This window comes from Aythya ferina (genome assembly GCF_964211825.1).
Source record: "Aythya ferina genome assembly, chromosome: 1".
NCBI classification, from domain to species: Eukaryota; Metazoa; Chordata; class Aves; order Anseriformes; family Anatidae; genus Aythya; species Aythya ferina.
The window spans coordinates 185,561,694-185,581,518 of NC_140296.1; the positions used below are offsets into that span (position 1 = coordinate 185,561,694).

The following is a 19,825-nucleotide window of genomic DNA, read 5'->3' on the forward strand; positions in this document are numbered from 1 at the left end:
CTGCTCAGTTAATTAAGAAGGAAACAGAGAAGTGTGCTATCACCCAAAATTTTAATTGAATTGTTTAAATAGCAGCGATGTGGGGGAGGATGTAGGATACGATATGCAAAAAGAAGTGTTTTTTTTAAAATACACTTATCTCCTCTCTGTCGTTCCCATAGCAAGGCCTGTGTAACTGCATTATACAGCTATTTCAAGAGTGATTGAAAAAGAGACACTGAAGCACCCAGGGGAGACGGGAGTTGGGAGATTCAGTGCTTTTGAATTGCTGTCACAAACAATATAATGTTGAACCACTCTGTAGTACAAATGTGATATATATATCCCCAGTCAGCTGTGTTTTCATTAGAAATTGAGACATTGAAAACTTCTCTTGATTCAATTTGTGGTGCAGTGGAGTGACCTCGAGAACAAGCTGGGAGGGAAGGGAGGCCCTTTATGACAGGTATTTTCCAAGAAATTACCAAAACTCAGTGCTGCAAGAATATTTTGCAGAATTTTCCAGGGTTACTTACTGTTTTCAAACACATACTCCCCTATTGTCGTTTAAAAAAATAAAAAGAAAGAAAGATGGCCAGCCCCTGTAATATACAAACTTTTATGCTGTCATTGAAAGTAGGAATTTATTGCTGCTGCTTCCACTGATACAAAATGAGTGACACTCTGAAGCGGGGACTGTAGGAGGTTTAGAGAGAAGCAAGCCTGAAATGTTTCCCTCTTCAAGAAAAGGCAACCTAACCCTTTTAATAAATGGATGCTTGACACATCGTGAAAAAGCCAAATCTTGTACTAGGGGAATTATTTCTGGACACTGACAACCAATCAGCTTAGCAACATTAAGGCGAAACCTCCTCATATACCCATTTTGGACATTTTTAAAGGCATTTTAGATGTGTATAACTTCCATGTGCAATTAGCGGAAGGATTGGCTGCTTGTAATTTTTGAATCATTCAGGAAAGTAACACCTGCATGGCTTCTAAAATTGTACCTTCATCATAGCACCACCTAGTAATTTTTATTCTGAGTCATCAGCTAATGCTCATTACCACTTCATAGTAGCAGTATAATTAAAAATACTGTGCCATATTCCAGTAGTGATCAAGCTCAAAAAACAGCAACTTCAGAGAAGTTAGTTGCAGTATACTGCTATGCCTAAAAACTTCTGAATGCTCCTCAATTATTCCTGAGCTAAAGCTGTGTTTTCATTTTTCCTGGCATGTCTTGCATATAAGCAAATGTTGGAAGATAAGGAAGGTCAAGGCAGTAAAGGACACCAGAGGGAGGGAGTTCTTGGGTTTGCTCTGAAAGAGGCTGGGGTCAGGTCTTGATGGAAGTGAGCTCCTGCAGTCATTATTTAGAAGGTCAGAGGGGGTCTACTGAAAAGCGAGTGGCAGACCAAATATATATGTATATAAATAAATAAAAGGAAAGAAATGAAAAATCACATTCTGTTAATTCTGTGGTTAATTTTGAGTTGAACAAAATATTTTGGATTTCCTCCTCAGTTCACACACAGGTGAGCCTAAGACATAGGTTTGCTTTGTGTTTTTCTAGGAAGAAAATTGAGTGGAGTAGCCAGTGGTCTTTCCTCAAGGCTTTCATATGTAAAGTGTGGGGGTGGATTCAGAGGGTATTTTCAGCCTGACTTGGGTAGCTCATCAGACTGGATAGTAGCCTACCCCATCAGTCTATCCTTTCCCTTTCCTATCTTTCCCTGGCCCAAATGGGATCTCTGTATATGAAGTGAAACAGCTATGGTAGGTAGGAGAGAGCAAGGGTTTTGAAGGTGGTTTAGTTTCTTGTTTCGGAGATGAAAGACTGAGCTTGGAAGTTGTTTTCTAACTTAGAAGAAGAGATGATTTAAATGGAGATCCCTAGGTTTGACGGCTGCCAGAATAAGTCATAGCATCAGGAACTGGAGAAATTTTATATCAGTGCTATCAAATCTTCAAGTTCCTAAGAACAGCTTCAGCCCTGCAGATTGGCATTCTCTGATCAAATCAGCTCTAGGTGAAAGATTTATCACCTATATGCTGACACTTACGGGCAACGATCACCACCTCTTTACCTTCTCTTGGATAAATTAAATGGATTGGCTATGGTATCTGTCTGTAAGTCTAGTTCTTATATAGAGCCTATTGCTTTCATCTGAGCTCTACCGCTTTAATGACATTAGATGCAGGCAGTTGATGTCAGGAGCAGACACATTCTAGGAGGACCAGTGCTAAATGGCATGATTACTTCTTGCAGTTTAAACATGGTACTTTGATGCTTTGTGCGTTGGAGTATCACATTTGTTTTCAATCCACTCCACAGAGTGATTGTTCTAGCGGGCAAACCACTGTGACCCTAATGTTCTTTTAAATTACTGTCTTCCAAATTGCATTCTAACAGTGTGACCTAAATTTTGGGTCTGCCTTTTGTATAATCTTGTTTGGTTACAGTAATAATGCCACTGCTCAATTGAGTCTGTTGTGCTGTGTGATCCACATCACACCTTTGAACTTGACTTGTTCTTTCTTGCAGGTCATGTGAAAAATGGTGGAATGGTAGATTTACACCAGCACTGACTTTCTTAAATAGAAGTTTCAAGCTCCTGGAAGACTTTTGCTTCAGGTCTCGATTCCCATAAAGACTAAGGGGGCTGTTATATCCAATATTAAATGCCAATGGTCAAGAATGCCGAACTATTTAAAATTCCTTGTTGACTTTTGTAGCACTGTTTTTTTAAATAGAATTGTTTAGCTATAATAGGCTAACGTGCTTGGTTCACTGAAAGACACTTAACTAAACTTATCAGGCCGGGGACACTTTCTAGGTAGGATTGTAGGTCTGATTTTCCTAAAGCAATTGACTGTTTCTACTAAGGATTCTGTACCTTAGTTCTGCATGGTCTTCATTTTCTATTGACACTTAGGTTCTGTTGCTTGGGATCAATACTGAGTTAAATGGTCTGTAGTTGCTACAGTGACCTCGTTCACAGTTCCTAAATATTACCAAAATACTAATGATATTTAATCAGTCTTCAGCCCTAGTGGTTCCTTGGCCTGCTCTTCTGACATCCCTGGGAACAAGTGATTCAGTGTGATAAATCTTAACCATTTTAACTTTTAACAAATGGTGTTAAACATCTTCTGTAACTTGCTCAGAAAATGGTTACCTACCGACTGTCAAAGCTCAGGCAAAATGTTGCTGATGTAGAGTGAGGAGGTGACAGAACCTCCATCTCGGTGCACTTGAAATCCTCCAGTTTCCCAGCAGAAGGCTGGTGGTGGGAAGCCACCACTGAAGTGGGGACCTAAGGCAGGTGTACCCAGTAGCCCAGGCTGTGCTAATTGGAGCTTTTGGGAACATTTGCTTCTGCATTCTCCTGAAAAGTGACTGATGAGCACTCAACAATGATCTCATCATAGTAAGGGTAGCACATTTTACTGCTATTGGTACCTGCATTTCAACCATCGTCTAATCTCACAGATGTGGTTTGATTTAACTTAATTTGAGGGTAATATCCTACAATATTGAGGGATATTTATGAAGCGAGTTCTTTGAAGCTCTTCCCTCCTGCTCTTAGCATCACTTAGTCTTGCTGGATGCCTTTTATCTTGGTACAGATTTCAGCCAGCCATTAGGGAAGCTGAATAGCGGTGCTATTTCAGTTGGCTCTGTGATATTTTGCTCTTGCATATTAACTTTGCTGTTCTGCTTCCTATTCTGGTTGAGCCTTAATATTCTTGCCCTGCTAGTATATTCTTGCTTGGCTGTTTATTTCATTTAAGGCTGTGTTTGCTGCAAAGGGGGAGAAATGGAGCAAGCAGTTAGCTGAGGAAACAAGGGTATCCATATATGAATACCTATATAAACATTTAATGATTTTTCCAACTATATCAGAAAGGTGGTTCTTCCACAGAACACCTGTAGTCTGTTCACACAGCACAGGATCTCTCCATTCCCTGCTGCAGATGACATGCTCAGCAATTCCTGGTTTGTTTGCACGCTTGGCAGCTTGGAGCAGAGGCGAAGGAATGAAGGAGGAAGAGGAGCCCTCACCAGAGCGGCGGGGAAAGGAGATTGCAGGCTGGGAAATCTGCCGGGGTGGGGAGGGAGGGAGCAAGCTGGGAGGTGGCTGTGCCCTCCCCGGCATGGAGGGGACAGAGCAGATGCTGCGCTTGCTGCCTCTGCTCGTTTCTATTCTCAGCCAGCAAAACTGCCTGAGTTTCCTGGTGTGCTCTGTCAGGGCTTTGTTACAGCACTGTATTCCGTGTTCAGTCTCCCCAACTTCTTTAACAGAGCTATAGTTGGAGTTGGCCCTCTCTCTCCCACTCTGACCCCCCAAATCCTCCTACATTTCAGAGATCACAAAAGCATGCACACTTTTAAAGAAATTCTTGATGAACATCTCAATTTGCAGTGTGCTTCATTAGTGGGGAAGCTGAAAAAGAGCAGTTATTTCTCCTCCTTGCATGCAAAGCAGAAATCCTTATCAATATTGAGAGACTGAGGTATTCATACATATATCAATACATATTTTACATATACCATAGGAGAGAAAGTTAAGTAAGAAATACAATCTCAGCAGTCTTAGCTCCAGGGGCTTTTGGATGTTATTACCACTTTCTTTTCTTCTCAGGGAAACTTCCTGCAATGAGTTGCTCAGCTTTTTTGGACGGTGCTTATGTGACTAATGGTTATGTTCTATTTTTAACTTTGTGAAAAAGTTACCAGGAATATTTTCATACTGAACCACTGCAAGATATTTTTTAAATGACTACTCTGGCCGGGTACATATCAGTACTACAGGAATATAGGCAGAACTGGGACACAGGTGTACTAAGTCCCAATCCTGTTCCAAACTTCACATCTTTTTGTGGTTTTGAGGTATAACTATACAGTAATTTCCCCAAAGTGCCTTTCTCCTGCTCATCCAAAGGAGGATGCCTCCTGCTTCTGTTGCTCTGAGTGCTTGCTTGGCCACAAACAACTGAAATAAGTTGTTAAACTATTTTTCTTTCAAATATCAAAAACTTTTCACTTTTTTTTTTTTTTTTAAATCTATGTTGGTCAGATGCCAGGTGACAACATGGGGCACAAGGACTTGCACAGCTGAGGTGGAAGCATATAGCAGTGTAGGTGACTAGAGGCTGGAATTTCATAAGCTAGGTTGGCTGCCCAAAAAGGCTTAATATATAACTATCCCTTTGATCACAGGACTTGATACCTGATAGAGCCTTTAGAAAGACTACAGTTGTTTTTTTTTTTCTACCATGCTTCATAAGTTTTTTTTTTTTTTTGTAATACGATTGTTTCTGAAGGGTAGAGGTGAGAACCGCAGAAGAAGTAAATGGCAACCGTCAGCCATTGTAAATGGAACGGCTTTACCTAGACTAAAAAAAAAATAAAGAAAGAAGGAAAGAATTCCAGCCTGTTACCTCTCTGTTCCTGAGAAGAAATAGTCCAGTGAGTCCTATTATTTTGGAGGTACAACTATAAAAAACGAGCAGCACAACTGTTAGTTAATTTTCCACCACTTCCTTCTTGTGGGAAGGAGAGACTTGTTTTTTAGGCCAAGTTGTGTCTATTTCTTCATCCCCATTACCTCCTACTAGAAAGCAATTTGTTTCTCCCTTTCTACTCACTCTTCCAGATCAGATCATTTGAGAGTTCAGCAGCTTCTCAGCTTGGCTCTGGCTGGCTCTGAATTGAAATCTCACCTGTTCTAGATGGCCTGATGCTTTTCTCTTCATGCACTGTCAACAGGAGTCCTGCAGCAAATGTCCCTAAAGCAAGGAAGATGTTCGACTGCTCCTTTGCACTGGTGCTGCATTGAATTGGTTAGTGGAGGAGCACACGTCCTGCCTTTTGGAAGCGGTACATAAAGGATTAGAGAAATGGAGTTTTGCTCCTGAGGTGGGGGAAATGTGGATCAAAGCTGAGGGGTTGTAACAGATAATGAAGAAAAATTCGTATTCTCCCTGGATATAGACTTCAGGAGTCCGGATTAGCCAAATAGCCTGAGACTTGAGGTGTTCCGAGCATGTCCTTCCTGAGATACCTCAAAGGGACTCAATCATCAGAAGAGGACGAGCATGCAGCCTCTGAAGCTGCTGCCCTCTGTTCTCAAGATCAAAAGATTATTTAATCTCTCTGAAAAACGTCCAGTGCCTGTTTTGCATTTCAGCTGGTGCACATAGAGGCAAAAAAGGAGCCGACACTACCAGCAGTTAGACGTTGGCCCCTGGCCCTGTGTGCCAGAACACAGAAACACAGGCTCTCCAGCTTCCAGGCAGCCTGTGCTTGTGAGGATTTCTCCCCCAGCTGCCTTTTGTTCTGCCGTGCTCCTCCTGAGGTCTCCAGGGCAAAAGGCTGAGCAGGGCTGTTTACTTCGGAGTGTTCTCTGGTATTACAGCAGCTCAACTTTGCTGTGATACGCTGCTTGGAGATTCTGTCCCCAGATACTTTATTATTATAGATGAGAGCTTTGAGCATTCAAAAATTTATCCTCGTACCTCTGTGACAGAGGCAAGTGCTATCACCACTTCAGGTGTACAGGAGCTCTGGATCTGCTGCCCACCAGCCACAAGTCCTGACCACACCATGGTCTTGGCCCCCAAGGCCTTGGTTTGCAGAGGGGAGAATGAAACATGGAGATGGCTGAGGAGGTAACGAGAGAAGGGGATATGGCAGAGAAATTCTGGCAGAGTTACAGAGAGACAAAACTCACCTATCTGACTCTTTAAAGTGGTGTTTTTCTACTGCCTAATCAGAGCTGAGAGAAGGAAGATTTCTAACAGAGTCCTTTGGGATCACTGCTGACATACTGAGGTGTGTTGCACAAGAGGATTTTCTTTTATTTGGTAACATGCAGGCAACACAGGCTGCTCCTGCCCTGCTGAGCCTACAGTCCTGGTACCCGGGGATTTGCCCCAGGCTTCTTATTCCCCTTCTGCATTTTGTTCAAAGGGTCAGGAAATTGATTTCTTGTATTTCTTTTACTGCCCATATTTGTGTCACCAGGATGCTGTGCCAGCAGCTGCCTCAGCAACCTGCAGTGACTCCTCCAAGAGAGAAACCCGTGGGTGCCCAACACGTAGCTGCTGACAGGCAGCTACTCATCTTTTATGCTCTCCTGATCCATCCTCACGTGAAGCATTATCCTGTGTGCCGCTGGGTCTGGACAGCTGGTCTCTGGCAGACCTGAGGTGGTTATTTGCTTCCAGAGTTGTGACAGCCAAAAAATCTGGCTTCCCCAGGGTGTGGAGCCTGAGCAGTGTACTGTGTCTATCCCACCACCTTTTTCTTTTTTTTTTTTTCTTTTTAAATCACAGAATTATACAATCATAAAATGGTTTGTGTTGGAAAGGATCTTAAAGACCATCTAATTCCAATCCCCCGTCATGGGCAGGGACACCTCCCACCAGACCAGGTTGCCCAAGGCCCCATCCAACCTGGCCTTGAACACCTCTAGGGATGGGGCATCCACAGCTTCTCAGGGCAACCTGTGCTTCACCACCTTCTGAGTAAAGAATTTCCTCCTTATATCTGATTTAATTCTTCGTCTTTTAGTTTAAAACCATTACCCCTTGCCCTATCACTACACTCCCTGACAAAGAGTCCCTCCTCAGCTTTCCTGCAGGCCCCCTTTAGGCCACTATAAGGTCTCCCCAGAGCCTTCTCCAGGCTGAACAACACCAACTCCCTCAGCCTCTCCCCATAGGAGAGGTGCTCCAGGCCATTGATCATCCTCATGGCCCTCCTCCTCACAGAATCACAGAATTTCTAGGTTGGAAGAGACCTCAAGATCATCGAGTCCAACCTCTGACCTAACGCTAACAGTCCCCACTAAACCATATCCCTAAGCTCTACATCAAAATGTCTTTCAAAGACTTCCATGGATGACTTCCTTCTCTAATATGTCCTTGTCCTTCTTGTTCTGGGGGCTCCAGAGCTGAACTCAGTAACATTTTTCCATAGGAACAATGTGAACTGTAATTTTAATAGCTTTGAAGTATCTAGAACTATCCTAGGATTGGCAGGCTTTCTTAAAGACTGACTGATCCTGGGTGGCGTTCGATACCATGCAAGTTTGCTTCACCTCTTACCATGATTTATCTGAAGAGCTTTTCGGAGACTGGCTGAAACTCCTCAATTCTTACAAAGTGCCATTCTTGCGGGCTGTGAAATTATATGGCTCATCTTTCATTGGGAAAAAAAAAAAAAAGAAAAAAGATTGATGATCTTCAACATTTGTCTCCATAATGTGTATGGTTTCCCTTGTAGCAGAAGAAAGATCCTGAGCCCAGCCCTGTACCCCCTTCTAGACTTAGCCTTTTAAGCCCTACCCTGTTGTACAGTAAAGGCCCTAGGCTTCCTGAGTGGCAACTTGAATATTATTATTTTTTTCCAAGGCTGTGGTAAAATAGCAAAAAAGCTGGAATGCCTATATATTGTGGTACTGTCTTAAAGATCACCTGCTAGCTACATCTACACCAGCTTCTGGAAAAATCTAGCTTTAGCTTACTTCTCGTATGTTTGAGCCACCTCATTACCGCAGGGAGCCACCTGAGAAATGTGTTAATGGCCATATGCCAACAGGCTCAGCGCTATAAAAACCACTGAGATGAACCTGCTCTGACTGCCGAAAGCCAGAAACAACTCTGCTCTTGTCTACACCAGGAAAACTACAACTTGTTAATTTGCCATCGGCCAGCAGCTGCTCTTGGGCTGGCAATGGTGGAACTGGTAAATGGAGCTCAGGCATATTTAACACTGTAATAAAACATAATTTAGAATTATAGAGCAGGCTGGTAATGCTGTCTATTATCAAGGTTGTTTGACACTTCCCATTATAAGACTCTATTTTCAGCTGCTTACAAGTTTGCCAAATTTTAACAGCTTGCACTGAGATTTCTTTAACTCGGTGTCTGTCTCTTGCTGAATATTCTGTTATTGTTGTTCGGAAAGAAGAAAACAGCACTTAGCCAGAGCAGCTCAGTTGTTTCTAAGAAAGAGCACGGGGAAAATATCTCGTTACTCCTGTTAAATTGAGGTGACCTTTTCTTTTAACAGCTCCGAGGCAGGATTTGGCAAGAGGAGGGAGCCATTGTCAGAGACGCTTGTGCTCTTTCTATGAATACTGACCAAAATAGGTTGAAGTGCAAAGTCCTCAAAACATTTCAGTTAACACCAGCTAGCAGGTCTTTAATGCCTAACAGCTACGTGCCCTGAAGAGGAGGTGCCCGCAGGCCATGTGCCAGGGGAGACTGAGCAAGGCGGCACATGGGTGCTCAGGGATGCTGACCCCAGGGTGCCTGACCAAGCCTGGGCCATTCAGAGAAGGAGGCTAAATGAGTTAAATGGGGCAGAATGCAATAGAGACCCTGAGAGTGATTCCTGGGTGTTTTGGAGAGCTTTAAGGTGTGTGTAATATGCATGCATAATATAGGTAGACATACCCATAGGTAGTAGATGTGCATTCCCTGTAATTGTCTTGTATGTTAAGGTATAAAATACAAGCCCAAAATCAAATTTTCTAATAGCATTTCTTAAGGGCTTCTTTTTTCTTTTTTTTTTTTTTTCCTTCCTGGCTATTACAGTAGACATTGGATTATGATCACAGAACATTATAGGCAATCAAAACTGAATTAATTTTGCTCTGTGACTAAAATCACTGTAGGTTTTTGCTGGGTAACATGTGGCTCTTTAATTATTCTTTGCTTTGCTGTAAACACACAGTTGAAATTAGGTGCTGCTTCTACCTGTGCGATCCTACAGGGTCTGGTGAGATTTTGATCCATCCCTACAGAAACCCAGGCTCAGTGGCCAGGGAGGAGGAAAGAGCTGAACCCCCATTATTAGCCTGCCAGCCAAGGAAATGTCTCTGCTTTTAGCTACACTGCCAATCCACCAATTACAGTAGTTGTGATCTAGCCATCAAAATTGCCCTATCCTTTCGGTTTTCTATTAGCCTACTTCTATGGAAATTACAGGAGCATCTCATAGCTTGGCTTGCTGAGCTCTGACAGTCTGCAGACTCAGCATAGGCAGCACTACTCTTTATCTACTATGTATCTACAACTGCAAGTGGTAGGGCAGCTGCCAGCCTGCACCAAAGAGTTCAACGTCAGGGAATCATGAAACCAATTATATTACTTACTTCTGGGCAAACCAGGTTACGAAGGAGTTCAGCAGTCCAGACACATGCGCTTATGGCTGGAGACGAGGCATAGCTGCAGGAAGACTGCATTTAAATTTAAAAATAATATTTGAAAACTTAATTAAAACTCATACCTCTCCTCCCTTCTTAGTGCGTAATGATATCAGGTTAAGACACTTTAAACCTAAGGCAATTTTGTATTTTTATAGTCACAATTTATTAACAGGCAACATTTCTCCAACCTCCCCGGGTTGCATGAGAAGCCCACAAAGACAGAAGAAATCATGGGAAAAAAAAAAAAAAAAAAAAGTAAGAGAGAATATAACTCAAAAGGCTGTCAAACATGTGTAGTTTAAAAGAAATGGTGCAAGATGCTTCCTCTGCTTTTTTTCCTTCTATTATCTGCTTTGTAAAACCATTCTCAGGCTGAAGGTGGATGGGAATCCTTTAATGATCCATCAATAAAACCACTTAGGAGAGCTGAATAGCAGCAGTGACAGGTGACCTTCCTTTTTTTTTTTTTTTTTTTTTTCTTTTTTTTTTTCAGAAGAGCTCTATTAGTACTTGTTATCTTGCTTCTTGGTCACGTTTGGGGGCCTTTCAAGGTCCCTTCTTTTTCTCCTCTGAAATAAACTGTGTTTCTTTCCATCTGGAGATGAGTCCATATCATTCGTTGAGAGAGGATGGCATTCACAGTAGCTGTGCAAAAATAGCTTCCTTGCCATTGCAGAAGTGCTCTCATAAGAGGAAGCTGAGGCAGGTGAGGAAGGGCAGAGGGATGAGGTGGTCTGAGTGGAGCTAGTTTAAATTGCATGGTGCAGCAAAATGCTTGTTCCTCTGCTCTGTTACTGATGTCAGTGGTGCCACCTCTCCCCTGTCTCCTGTGTGTATTTCGCAGAGCAGCTGGAACAACCTGCCTCTCCTCTGGTCTGCCTGTGCAAAGTTCTTCCATTGCTTCAATGTTTCTCCAACCGAGGAATACGTATGAAGCCAAGTGACAACTGTGCAGGGATCTCATTTCTGTCCAGAAAATACTCTAAGTTTCCAGTTCTGTCCCCGTACAGGTGCTGCTGAGTTCTTTCCAGCTCTGATTTCTGGGATTAGAAAAAAACAATCAAATCCTTTTTCCTATGGTGTGTTAGATAAGACTGTGAAATTCAGTGTTTTTTTTAGTTGCCAAAGAAGAGACTTTCTTGACAGCATTTGCATCAATGTTGTTTTTCTTCCTGTGACTTGTTTTGTGCAACTTGGATCTTTGCAGCAATGTTGGTAGATGGTAGTAACGCATAAATAAATAAACAAATCTGCTAGTAAAATGCTACATTTTGTTCTGATTTACTTATAGATATTTGGGTGGATAGGAAATCTGGCAGAATTGATGTGGAAAGGGAGGGAGAAAGAAACAGCTCTTTACTGAGGTATCTGTTCCTCTGAAGTAAAATGAAATGTTATGCCGCAATATCGTGGTCGGGACAGTGTAAATGTCTGTATTTCACCTTTTAATAGCAGCACTTTCTTATCCATTTTTGCTTTAGACATGGAAATACAATTTCTGAGGCTTTATCAGGCAAAACAAGAAACTTATCTTGGAAGGAACTAGAAATGAAGTTTCTACAGACGTGTTTTCTTTTTGTAAATGCTGACAAATAACTCCTGCCAAATACTACATAAAGGAGAAAAAGAAACATATGGCAATTCAACGGGAGTGAAAAGATGAGCTAATCCAGCATCCAACAAGTCTTTGGATGAGACTAAAATAAAACCAACCAGCCTTTATCATGCTTGATAGCACCACTATAATTAGGAGTCTGTCACCAGGTTCATAATGAACCCTTAGCCCTATTTTCTGGGGTTTATAGTCTGGTAGTAAGAGTCACTTTGGGTTGAAACTTGGCATAGTAGAGCTCACTGTACAGAAGGCTCAGATCTAGTGTGCAGGTTTTAAATAAACTGACTGTTAAAAGTTGGGGGAGTTGCGCCAGCAGTGATCTAGCTGTGCTTATAATCTGTCCGAAATGTTTAAGGAGTCAGCGTATAATGTGATTTATTTGCCTTTAGCATGAAAATATAAATGTGTGGCTCAGTATCCTGATGTGCTCTCTGAAGCTGCCATGTAAGCAAGCAAGAATGTAAGGAATCTCATTTTATTTTTATTTTTCCTTCCTTGGATTTATGATCCCTCTATCTGCCATGGTAGGAGCTGCTGCTGCAGAGCTAACGTTTAGCATTTGCTGTACTCTACCTTGAAAATGCACTTGTAAAAAAGCTCATTTTTGAGAAGTCAAGTTTTCAGTCTTACAGAGTTGTAGGGAGAAGTCTGGCAGATGAGCAGAAAATGCAGCTTGCTGCTTTCTCCCATCTTTCCCTCCATCCTCGAGACTCTGCTGCTGGCAGTGGGACTGGCTGAGCAGAAGTGCACACATTAATTCTGAGTACAGTGCTTTAAGCTTCAGAAAATGCCCATTTTTTTCTGAACTCAGAATTATTGCATATCTAATCCAAGGTACTACTACCCTGTGTGCCAAGAGCTGAAAGAAGTCTCTTGACTGTATCGTCACTGTGTATTGTTCTCTACTCATACCTGCAGTGCTGGAGTTTCACAGCACTGCACTGTTCAATGGAGCTGTTTGTGAACGTCTGTATGAGATAAGGCAGAGCTGTCACAACATCTTCTCTGTAGAACACGCATCGAGTAAACAAAGGTCAAATACTTGTACATTAGGGAGGGCTGTGTGTTCAAGGTGCGGGTAAATTAATAATGAATGAGATTTTTAGAAAAATGGAGGCTCTTCTGCATCTGTAGGTGCCAGACTCTTAAAAGCCTGGCTTAAAAGGAATAACTAACAACCTCAATAGCCTGAGCAAAACCCGAGTAGGTCAGTCCTGTCCCGGTATGATTCAACCTTCTGACTTGTATGTGAAGCAAAGGTGAACCAAGGTGTATCCAGTTCACATTTAATATACAGTAGATGTTAACTTTCCCTCCCAAAGACTTCAGGGGAGACTTTGATGTTCATTTGATGAAGGTGAAGAGGTTGGGGTAGGATTAAAGTTCACCAAATGCTGCAGTCGTCCTATGGTGAGCTCAGCAGGCAGCTGAGCGGTGTCTCTGAATCTTCATTCTAGACAAAAATATTCTAAAACTGTGCATACCAGTACTAGCAGCAGAGTAGGGGGGTGTATCATTTAAACCCACCACTCCCATGCCATATTGCTTCTGCTTTTCAGAAAGTCTGTGCTGTGTTTCTGACAAAGAGACTTCCCCGAATACCCACATTTATGAATTAGTAATTCATAAATTAGCAGCTGCAGGTTGGCAGTCTCTTAAGGGGGATACGCCAGATTATATTTTGCTCACTCAGATGAGAGGCTGACCCACAAAGCCTGTGCCCGTTGTCCTGGGAGTTGAGAACCCCTGCCCCCTGAAGAGACAACATGTTGTTGGAGGCCATCGTGCCTTGTCTCCAGGTGAGGCACTTCAAACCCCACGGGAGTCAGGAGCTGCTGCCTCTCACGGATCCCTTGGCCCTAAGCCCGTGATCACACTGTATGCCATTCACACCCTGCTGGCACCCCTGCTGCTGACTTCTGACCTAGCTGGCCAGGGAGGACAATGGGAAGGAGAGAGCGGTAACATATGTGCCTGTATACACACTTACTCTTGGCTTTCTTGCCTGTATCTGCTGGCAACCATGTGGTAGGAAGCAGCTGCTGACACTACTAGTTGCATTACACTCTTCATTTGGGCCCTATGCTTTCCAGCAGAAGCCATGGAGCAGGGATTGGAAGTGAACCATGACAGCCTTGTGCAGAAAGAGGGAGCGAGCAGGTGAAGAGCAAGGCATGGCAGGCAGGTGTGCGAGGCAGCATGGCACATATTCTGACATACCTGTAACCACAAGGGGTTACCATGTGTAACCTCCATGGGGAATGAGTAAGATTCATTCAGCCATCTTCAAAAGGTGACCAGTTGTAGAGCACATAGGAACCACTCACGCTAACAACTTTGATACTGGTACTAAAGGCTGGTACCTTGAAGATTAGTGTGTGAACATGAGGGACCTTTGTGAGTAGGGTTTTGATCATTAGAAAAGAACAAGCTGAGATGTTCAATCAAGAATGTAAAGCTGATCACAGAAGGAAGCCACTATACAACAACTTGATATAAAAGAAGTCTTTTTAAAATTTCCATTAATTAGAATGTATTTGATCTCTTGGCTTCATCTTAAAGAGAAATATGGAATCACCTTCCAATTTCTACTTCATATAAGAAGCTCATGTAACCATTCAACTCCTGGCATTTTCCAACTACAGTAGAAATTATGGAAGAAAAAGTTGCAGTTGATGTAGAAATGCAGTCTGTATCTACAAATTCTTCTGTCTTAAAATTCCAATTTTGTGTCCAGAAGGTGTGACAGTTCAGGTTATAAGCAGGTTTTTTTTGTTTTTTGTTTTTTAATATATATATATATATTTGCATTGTTAAACACTTCTCTGGAGGAAAAAGCAAACAAATAACAACACACACACAAAAGCCCTAAAATGAGGAGGAAAAAACCTTGCCATGTTTTTCTTCTTTCTTCTTTATTTTTTCTCCCTTCCTTCCTTCCTTCCTTCCTTCCTTCCTTCCTTCCTTCCTTCCTTCCTTCCTTCCTTCCTTCCTTCCTTCCTTCCTTCCTTCCTTCCTTCCTTCCTTCCTTCCTTCCTTCCTTCCTTCCTTCCTTCCTTCTTTTTCATTTTATTTTTTAAAAAGCTACATAACAATTCATATCCTTTCTCTGGAATAAGTGCGTTATTCACAAAAATATAGATATGACTTCTGACGTTACTGCTACACAGAACTTCAAAATTCATTATTTTGTGCTTAAAAGCAGCTTCCTACTCTGTTGCAATCTGAAAAAGCCTATTAAAAAAAAGATCAGCTCTCAAACAGCAAGGACAGAATTTGGATGTTTATCTTCTCTAAAACATACCAGATGTTCATCTCCTCAAATAAGAAAATTAGGTATTTGCCTTTTTTTTTTTAATAAATATTTTGCTACCAAATGTTACTTATCAAAAATGGCCCTTGCAGTTTCTTTTCGTCTGATCTATGAAACAATTCCTTTCAGAAAACTGTTATTTTCTATTGCATTAATTGTTGAGCTTCATCAATTGTTGAGCTTCAACTGTCAAGCTAAGAGTTTCATTTTTTTTCTCACTCTTCCGGAGCTTATTTAAAAAAATATATAAATAAATCCCCAAATATAATTCTACTTAACTGTTGTGCTGCATAGACCTAAGCCTTCCCCTGTTTGCTCTCAAGCTTCCAAGTTCCATTTTGAATGTTCCCAGCTTTTGGCAACTTGCAAGTCTGACAACACCACAGAGAGAAGAAAAGGCAAAACAGAGAAGAAGGAGCCAAGCCAGCAATCTTCACCCCGATGCAAGACCAAGGCCTCATGCCATCGTCTCTCCCAGGAGGCAGGCGCTCAGGGAACCTCTGGCTGTTCCTCATTCCTGGGCCGTGTTTGAGGACTGAATGCTGGCTATTCACTGTGCCTTTTGTCTCGCTAGTAGATGCCTGAAAGTTTTATCATTCACTCTTCTTCCAAGCGCTAGGAGGGGAATGCTATTATTTCATCTGTTGCTAACTCCCTGAGCAGCTTTAAGAGTTGTTCTCCGTCCTCCCTGTATTTCCCCTGAGGCTCCAGAAAGAGAAATCTCAGCTACTTTTGTTCCCCTCCTCAGCCTCTTCAGTCCTCCTGCCTTGCCAGGCTCCTCCTCTTATATTTCGCAGCAGTTCCTTATGGCTTTTCCAAAGAGCTGCAGTCTATAATTGGCATGGTTCTTGCCTTTTTCATTAACGCCATTGTTAAACTCATCATGGAGCAGTTAAACTGCCTGCACTTATTAATTTTATTCTGCTGTTCTTGCTTGTAAGGAGCAAGAGACTATTGCTGCCTGTCTTGGAGCTCAGGAAGAGGGCACCAACATGCATCAGTCTCCAACTTAACAGCAAAAACTGCTTTTAGCAGAACCTCTCATTTGCCAACGTTGATTATTTAGGTTTTCCATTTGCCCAGCATAAGATTATTTTTCAACCTCCTTATATGTTTATAACCATAGACATCCATTTTAAAAAATCAAATCACCAAGCAAGGAAGCAGAGGAGCCTGCACTTACTCAGCATGCCACGTGGACTGATGGTTGCAACGTGACATGAGAAGCCAGCCTAAACATTTGCAGTGCTCCCTCTCCAGCTTTTTTCCCAGTTTGGCTACTTCACAGCACTTGCTGCTTTTCTGTTCACCAAGAAGAAGGGTTGGGAAGCATTTGTGGCTTGACAGAATTATATTTCAGCGAGAGTTTCACTTGTAAGAAAGGTAGAAGATTTTTATTTTTGCAGGCAAAAATAGGAAGAAATGAGGCTTCAGACAGAGGCAAGAGCAGATACTTAAAAGCACTGTGGTTTGAATCAATGCAGTGTGTGTTGGATTTGTGCACACACAGTAAGAAAAGCCAGCAAAAGTCTTCATAGGATTTTACTGAGAAGTTAATGCAAATGCCAAACCCATTTATTATATCTTTGGTTATGTGCCACTATCCCTTACAACCTTCTCCAACCTCAGAGCAATGAACACTTTCCCTCCCGTTACAAATGCTTGCTTTATTTTTAACCACTTCCTCACCAATCCACTACTCATGTTTTGTGGCACCAGCAGTTTTTCCTCTTACAAGGGGCTGGGTGCGTTGTTTTAAGAATTGCAAATGGTTGGAGAGGGAACAAAACTGACCTGGAAACAGCTTTGGAGGATTTGTGGGACTTCTGAGGGGGGAGGTTGTTTATGACTGAATTTATACAGGACTGCTCAGGATCTACCCCTTTTTCAATTAATAACATTTTTTTTTCCCCCCACTCTATTCTTCCCCACCAACATTTCACATTAGAAAGCATAGTTTCTATAACCTTTTTGAGGTCTAACAGTGTTATCAGGTATAAATTCTTTCACAGCCCTGAGGAAGGTGCTGTGCCATGGTTACTCCATCCAAAAGCACGGGCAATTCATAGCTTTCCTGTGCTTCAGTTCAAGGTTTTTGCAGTCATTCTCTTCCATTTTTGCTTGAAGATACAGCACAAAGTGTGCTACCAGCACTCTAGTATATGGTCAGATAGCCTCCTGTGAGCATGGAGCAGGACACGTACTTTGGTTTTTACCACTCTCATCCACCTGAGCCTCAGGTGTTGACATCAAGAACTGCTGGGCGGATCACAGCTCCTGCTCCCACCACAGCCCTATCAGCTGTTCCCAAGGTCAGAATTAGCAGGGATTACTTAAACAGTTTAAATTGGCCTTCACACACCTGGCTGCTTTTGACAGAAGTGGGCTAGGGAGCATCATCCAAAAGGCTCTGCTGGCAGCTTTACGGGGTTGCAACCTCCACAGGGTCCTGAGAAGCACTGGGCTGAGGGCAGTTGCTTCTTCAGCTGGTGTAGCTGGAGCTGGAAAATGGTGTCTGGTCATGGGTTGTAACTAATTCCTGTAACCTGTGCCATGACAAATCATTTCTCTTAGGCTGAGCTTACAAAGATGTTGTGTAGGAATGTGGTAAGTCAAAGAAGTGTGTGCTTCAAACCTAGAGCTGTGTCGTAATGTGCACTCTTAGCACTGGTGTGTGGCCATGGGATCCAAGAGGATTTGTCATAGCTGGCTGTCAGAGGTTTCTCTCTGAGCATCATGAATAGACTATTTTACAGAAGGTCATCCCTGAGTTCACCTCAGTTTAGACTTCAGTGGGTGGAATGCAGCAAGCATGTGGTTAGGCCTGATGACAGATCTTAGTTCTATGGGAAGTTAATTCACACAATGTTCAGCTGATGCTTCCTGGAGAACTTTGAGATACAACAAACGCAGTTATCAACAGATAATTTAGTCAGGGTAGTGGTAGAAAAGGATCTGTTGGTCTTCACACATCTTGTGATGCTCCTCCAGCATGGTACAGGCATGTATGAATGTCAACTTGAAAGAAGAGGTGCTTCACAAAGCACTGTCAGTTGGAAGGTCACTTAAGTGGTACTACCATAGGAAGAGGAATTAGATCTTCTGTGTCATTCCTCAGCCAAACCAGACAGAGAATTTCTAGCTTTTGTGGTTTCTCCTCTGTTCACACTGAAGTTCACCACCGCCTCAAATGGTGGGACAAAATTTTTGGCATGCATCTGTATATATTGGTGTATGAGACAAAAACATACAGATGCATACCCTTCCTTTGTTCGCTGTTAATAGTGGTTTTTTTTTGTTTTTTTTTTTTTGTTTTTGTTTTTTTTTTTTACAGAATGGATCCTCTCTTTTTGCTCCATCTTTTTGGCAGCCTATTTCTGAGTTGGGTTGCCCCCCTTCCTTGTTTGGTAATGACACTGTGGCAGCAGAGCTGAGGGTGGGTGAGGACACAGCCTGGTGTAAGCACAGAAGGACTATGTTGTGAATCCTTGGCCTCATTTGTGTCTGTCAAGCTGTCTGTGTGCTTTAAACCATGCCTGGGAAATGCTTCAAAAAACACTTGAGCTGAAGGAGTGGTAACCTCTAGCAGAGGGTGTGAAGGGTGTAGGAAGTATAAGGGGAAGGGCTGGAAGCTCTTCCAGCCACCTTTATCTCCAGAGGATCCATCACATGGAGTAACACCCTAAAGCTCCGTGGCTGGTCCTCTCAGTGCCATAACGTAAGAGAGAACCACGGTCTCTTCCAAAGTGAACTAATAAAATCTGCTTCCTTTGCATAAACCTGCATTGCTCCCTTTGTGAGGAAGAAGTTGAGTTTCCCTGTGGGCCCCAGCTGTAATTTGCCTCTATTGCTTTCAAAGGTGCCTGCCTATTCTGGATAAAACTTAATTTAAGTCTTCATTTTCCTTGGAGCTTGCCTTCAGACTCAACAACAAAAACACTGAGCAAGTGAAACTACAGGCTTGTTCTTTTCTTGTTTTGTATTGTTGTTTTCCAAGAAGGACTGACTTTGACTGACAGTCTCTCTTACAGGAGAAAAATGGATCCACATTGACATATATTCTTTTCTCAATTAGCTTAATGGGAAAATGAGCTCCCTATGTCTTTTCTTTCTCTCCTAGGTAAATTCATAATTAATTCATTTTGGGTACATTCTTCTGACCAAACACTCATTCTCTAATCTGCTTAATCTCTTTCACTGTGGTCAGGCTAATAAATTCCTTAATTTTGGAGACATAATTCTGAAGGCTGAATTTTGGTGTTTTCTTTGGACCTTCATTCTCTGCCAAATTAACGAACAGCCTTTGAAGTTACCGTCAGCATAGCTTTGGCCTTTGAAAAAAACTTATTGTAATGAGAACTTCTGTCATCCAGTGACTTGCTTTTGGCCTGAATTTTGGTTAACGTCATTAATATAGTTCAGTCTGATGTGGACTTAATAATCTTCATGGCATTCCAATATTTGAAGTTACTGTTATAAGTCTGCCTAATTTGAGTTGAGAAGACAGAGTGGGAATTGGCCTTGTCTGTCTCATCATGCCATCCTGTATTGATGATACCATCAACTTTTCTAGTGAAAGCTTGGACACCAGCATAATGAAATTAAGCCTCCCAGAAACAAGCTTGCTTTTCTTAGGAACTCCTTAAATTGGGATCTGCAGATAGCACAGTGGATGGTTTCCAGCAGTACAGC

General features: G+C 42.2%; 1 protein-coding gene and 1 long non-coding RNA gene across 7 annotated transcripts in view; both read left to right on the forward strand.

Moving 5' to 3' along the window:
* Nucleotides 1–19,825, forward strand: part of PLXNB2 (plexin B2) — a 257,534-nt gene that overhangs the window by 33,161 nt on the left and 204,548 nt on the right. The window lies entirely within an intron of this gene.
* Nucleotides 17,507–18,970, forward strand: LOC311440043. The gene is made up of 2 exons (XR_014695176.1): nt 17,507–17,740; nt 18,468–18,970. It is a non-coding gene; the product is annotated as an uncharacterized lncRNA (long non-coding RNA).